At 31.6% G+C, this 5933-nt stretch overlaps 1 protein-coding gene across 1 annotated transcript in view; it reads right to left on the bottom strand.

Annotated features, from left to right (window-relative positions):
• Positions 1–5933, bottom strand: part of LOC108372413 (tubulin beta-1 chain-like) — a 15333-nt gene that overhangs the window by 5744 nt on the left and 3656 nt on the right. The window lies entirely within an intron of this gene.

Raw genomic sequence — 5933 nt, 5'->3', positions numbered from 1 at the left:
AACATAGAACGCTTTGCTAAGTCACTTGTTTTATAGAAAACACAAAGTGCAAAGCCAAAGTCCACCCGGACGTATGAGTAACATTTATTGCAGTTGTGTGTATGCAAATGGTGAAATGGCAAACAAGTACCTACACCCACATATCAACCAAAGCCATATGGATATACATATGCGTGTGTGTGTACGTATGCATATGTTATATTAATATTTATTTATAATGAGTACTAGTGTACACTTGCGGCTCTAAATATGCATGCATGCATGTACATTTGCTCTTTGATTTATTGCTAATACTTTCCGTACCTGCACAAGTCGGACTATAGTATTAGCCTTCTTGTTACGACTGTTGTTTTGTGCTCATTTCCATTTCCAATTCCATATTCACTTACACTACATATAATCTATTATGGCACACCTACGCATAGTTGCACAACAACAACGACCTAGGCATCCACAAATCTATCATAATTTGTAAACGCTACGACACGCACGTAATTAGAAATGAATTTCATACACAATAATACCCAATGTACATGCTGGCCTTAAGCGTTAGTCATACGGTGTAGTCATACATACATACATAGATATACAACGTTTAGATATGTATACGTACGTATTTAAGTATGTACGTACATATATAATAAAATTATATGAAGCATAAGTCTGTTGTTTTGTAAAACCAGATATTTAGATTTGACCTACTATGTATGTATGTACATACATCTTGTTGGTGGTCTACGAAAATCCTATTGCTTTCACACACGCACATGCGCATTTGCTCAAGTAAATATACTCAAACTTTAGAAAAGCCCTCAAAGGTGAAAATGCTCGCATATACGTAAACAGATTTATCAATAAGTGAATATTAAATATGAATGCGTTCGCTGGTGCTATTATGATGCGCTTATACGAGCACGTAGAGTAGGAGGTCCTTACTTACCCATACTGCATTTGCGACTTCTAATTGGTTGCATAAATTTAAGTGTTTTTAAGTGCATGTGCTTTTGAAAATGTTTGGTTTTGTAACACATTAACTTGCGGTTAATAATGACAAACAAACAGCTGGTGTAGGTTAAAACGTCACTTCCTATAAATCAACCAGCGATAACCTTCATGAGCCAGGGTTCGGAAATTTTTGGATTTTTCTACTGAATACAATTCAGTTTGGATTCTTTGGAAATTTGTAAAATTTTAAAATTGAAAATTAAAAGATCGGCGGGAGAGTTCAAGTTTGTTGCGAAGCGTGGGACTATGATCGGAAATCCAAAAAAAGTTGACAAAAAATCTAGCTCAGTGATATGGGATTTTTTGAAGCTACAACAACCTTTTCTAAAAACCTTCCACAATATTGGACCTTCATTTTGAGTTTTAACAGTGGTGATCAAAGTATTGCGTTTTAAGAGTATTTTTGATAGACGAACAGCCCATGAAGAGCGTTACAATAAATCAATAAACAAAAAAAAAACTACAGCGATAGAAACTTTTAATATTTAGACGTAAATAACTAAATGTTGATATTTATAATAGGCCTAAAGCATAAAGATAAAGCTTTCAGGCTAATTTAATCGCGTGCCATGGCGTATGAGTGACATGAATGTAAACATAGCACACGGCGATATTTCGATAATCTAGGTGGGCAAAATTATTGAAGTGAAACTTCTTTAGCGGCGGTTGGTTGGTTGGGCGCAAATTGGCAAATTCAACGGAAATTGCACACGGAAATGGTGCAACGGAAATGGTTTGACCTGAAACAAGTTCTTCTTGAGTGTATGCAAATGGTATTAATTTAACAAAAATTTGCTAATAAAAAGTTAAAGAATAACACTTAGAAAAAGACCAATACAAGAATGAAAGTAAAGGTGACTACGTACATAGATAACGAAAAGGATAAAGACAAAGGTACAAATAAACACAGATGCATAGAGATAAAAGCAAAAATGAAAAGCAAGGTAAATTTAAATACTTCACTTATATAAGGGCAAAGGTGAANCGAAAAGGATAAAGACAAAGGTACAAATAAACACAGATGCATAGAGATAAAAGCAAAAATTAAAAGCAAGGTAAATTTAAATACTTCACTTATATAAGGGCAAAGGTGAAGCGAAATATGTAGATGGAGAAAATGATAAACATAAAAGTAAACACAAAGATAAATATAAAGAAAAATATGAGGATGAGGATATCGATAAAAATAAAGATGAAGATAGAGGAAGAAAGATTAAAATATATGTAACTATAGAAAAAGGATATAGACGGAAACACAAAGACACATTTGGAATTTTAGAGATTCTCGGGACTTATCGATGTAATAATCGATATTTGAAACGATTTTGTTATCGATATTATTATTGGTTTTGCTATACATTTTTTTATCGATTATTTATCGATTTTGTTGTCAATTATTCATCGATTTTTTTATCGAATACTTATCGATTTTGTTATCGATATTTTTATCGATTTTGTTATCTATATTCGTACGATATTGTTATCGATTTGGTTATCGATTTTGTTATCGAATATTTATCAATTTTGTTATCGATGTTTTTATCGAACTTGTTTTCGATTATTTATCGATTTTGTTATCGACCTTTTCTATCTATTTTGTTATCGATATTTTGTTGGATGTTACTATTGATTTTATTATCGATAGAGTTTAAAGATAAAAATGAAGATAAAGGAAAACAGAAAAACATAAATATCATTAGAATGGACAGGGGTAGAGGTAGGGACCTAAATAGAAAAAAGGGGAAAAATATAACCTTAAGCAAAAGCAGATGTATGTGTGTACGTACATACATATATTGCTTATGAGACAAAATAGATATGTAACGTAAGTTTCACTTCTCCAGTGCGGCCCAGGCGCACTTACTTTTTATTGATATTTTTGGGATATATTTTGGATGCTGATTTTCGATATACAATCTGGTTTCTATTGCAAAGTTTCCAAAACCTTCGGTTGCTGAAATTCGGAAAACTATGTATATTTTCCATCATCATGTGAAAGATTTATTTATGAAAACGATTTTGGAGGCTATGAACTCGCCTACTACGTAGAAAGTACTTTAAAGCACAAAAACAAGTATTGTAATTTATTTTGTTTTATATTCATTCTTTGATGTTTCGAAAATCTAGGTGGACAAAACTTGTTTCTTTACGTTTTTGAATATTATAGACTAATTATAAATTAAGACCCAACAATGTTAAACAGTTATTTTTTTAATATTTATCGTTATTTTCTTTTTGCATGTTTTAGTTAATTTCTTGGTAAATCATAATGAATACTTACAACAAGACCATCAACAACGACTACAATGCACTATTCGTTTACACAATTAGCCAAACAAATTGATTTTTAGGTAATGTTTTGATGTCGGATGAAGCACATTTCCAAGCAAAACTGTAGATTGTGGGGCTTTGAAAAACCATGTTTTTCCTTCGATTTGTATAACCGATAGACCCAGTTTTGAGCCAAATATAATTCCAAAGTTGAATAACGCTGTATATCTATTTAGAATTAATCTTGTTTTCCCAACAACAAAAATATTTTATGAGATGATGATATACTCACTTATGTGAAGTTATTGAGAAAAAACTACACCGTTTATCAAAGAAAATTATGAAGTAGTTTGTTAATATGTGGTCACTAATCACGTGCACGCGCATGAAAATTGAAATGCACAAAAAACAAATTAATTTGCACTAAGAATTCATATAAAAAATATTTATCTTTTTTAATGAGAATATTTGAAGTATTTTAGCGCTAATATGTCAAACGTTATTTTTTAATTTGTTTTGTATTCATTTTCGTAACAGTGGGAAATTTTTGTATCACATATGTAAAAATAGGAGAATTCGGGGCATATTTTTTAGTACTTATGTAAGTCCACATACATATATTGTTCAAATATTGCACTGTGCATGGTACTTATATGGCCAGATACGTACTATGTTTGCATTCATGTCACTCATACGCCATGGCACACGAGTAAATTATCCTTCAGATCAAAATTAGAGATAAATCGATGCCATCAAGATATCAAGATATTAAAATCAGTATTTGTACTTGTATCAAACAAGGTTTCGATACCTACTCAGTATCGGAAAGGTATCGAGTACTTGTTTATAGAACTACGATTTTGCATATATATTTTTCAAAGATATGGTATTGTTTCACACAAAATATGCATTTTTACAAGACTATTTATCTTTTAATATATTTTCATACAAACATTTAAGACAACAATTATTTTTGTATAGTATTTGATTGCAAAAACTATAGAATAAATTTTACCAGATTAATAGATAAAGTTTTTTTCATATAAAATAAATTTAAGAAAATAACATCTTTTTTGTCACATTTCCCAAAAGCATAAACTTTTCCAAGTGTTTTCCTAACAGGCGGTTTCGAGATTTTGATAAAGTTGTGCTAGAAAAGCCTCTCGCAAGGGACAGATGACCAAACAACCCTTAAGTACAGACAGGCTTTCTCATAAAGCTGCGAAATTTTTTTCGTGAAATGCACGTGTAACTTTTTTTGTTTATTTATTTATGGTTACGATTGATATGTTGCGTTTCGTTATTTAGAGCAAAGTTTTATTTAGAGGGCTAGAAATAGAGTTATTAGAATTTTGTAGATTATGGAGGTACTTTAGGTCGCCAGGAATAAATTTGGATTTTGGCAACTTTTATGCCACGTCCAAATAATTTGGCAAAGAAGCAGTACCGTTGCCCACTGACAGTCTGGTCTTTATCCAACTCCCGGCAACGCTTGGTCCTCCAAAAACATACCTTAGTAAATCGTTTTCATTATCTGTTTTCAAAGTGTACATAAAATTAATGCTGAATAAACTATTAGTGTGCTGGGTTACGGCGTGCAACTGTGAGTGAATTTGTGTTTACTTAATTGAAAATTATGCTTAGTCTGGACTCCCAATGGGCTTATTGTCACAAATGTACGACATTTACATTGACATGAAAATGAAGCAAACTTCGAATTGTAAACACATGCAGAAAATAGCTATGGTAAATACATATATGTATACACACATATATATGTATACAGTACTGTCGTTATATTGTGTAATTAGACTTTTGCTAATGCCAATAAATGATACCTAATCATAGACTAACTTTCGAAATACTTAAGGCATTATTCTATGTGTGCATGTAATTAACTGCTTTATTGCACTCCATCTACTCGTTGTTTGTTTATTTGCTTAGTTAGATGATTTTTAATTTCACTTAAGAGCAGTAAATGCAATTACTGAAGACCATTTTGCAAGATATTATTCTTAAGCAGCACATTTGTATGTATAAAGGCGAGCAGCTGACAAACAAATTTGCATCTATTTGCAATTAACTTAGAGCAATGGGAATTTTATGAAGCACATAAAGCGCCCGAAGTGGCTAACTCTGCTAAATTAATTTCCATACCTTCTCTATAAGTATCTAATTTATGTTAATAAACATCTCGGCACAACATACTTGTATGCGTAGTTTTTTTTATTAGTACACAACTTTAGGTTAAATGAAATATATTTACTTGGCATCACCTAAACTAATAAAGAATTTATTCAAACCCACAGGAACGTACGCTTTTTGGATAGTTAATGCACATTTTGGCATTCAATTCCCTAATCATACGTTCATAGCTGTGGGTCAGATAAATTACTTAGCACGAAAAGATTTGTATCGAAGAAAAAAAATTTACAGGTTTACAGGTAAGCGAAATATTGGCCCCTTATGGTGTGTATGACAACCTAAAAAAAGGAATACATATATAACAAAACCCAGCGGAAAAATGTATATTGGGTTTTCCCTTTGTGTGTGCAATACATTTTGCATCTTTAGAAATAAATATGAGCATAAAGGCAGTGCTTAAGGAAAAAAATAGAGACATGGATTACACCGAACCACTAAACCAAAAAAAAAAA

Source organism: Rhagoletis zephyria, unplaced genomic scaffold, assembly GCF_001687245.7.
Source record: "Rhagoletis zephyria isolate East Lansing unplaced genomic scaffold, Rhagoletis_zephyria_1.1 Rzeph_scaffold_05730, whole genome shotgun sequence".
NCBI lineage: Eukaryota > Metazoa > Arthropoda > Insecta > Diptera > Tephritidae > Rhagoletis > Rhagoletis zephyria.
Note: the sequence above shows the minus strand (reverse complement) of the source record. Positions and strands in the feature narration are given on the sequence as shown.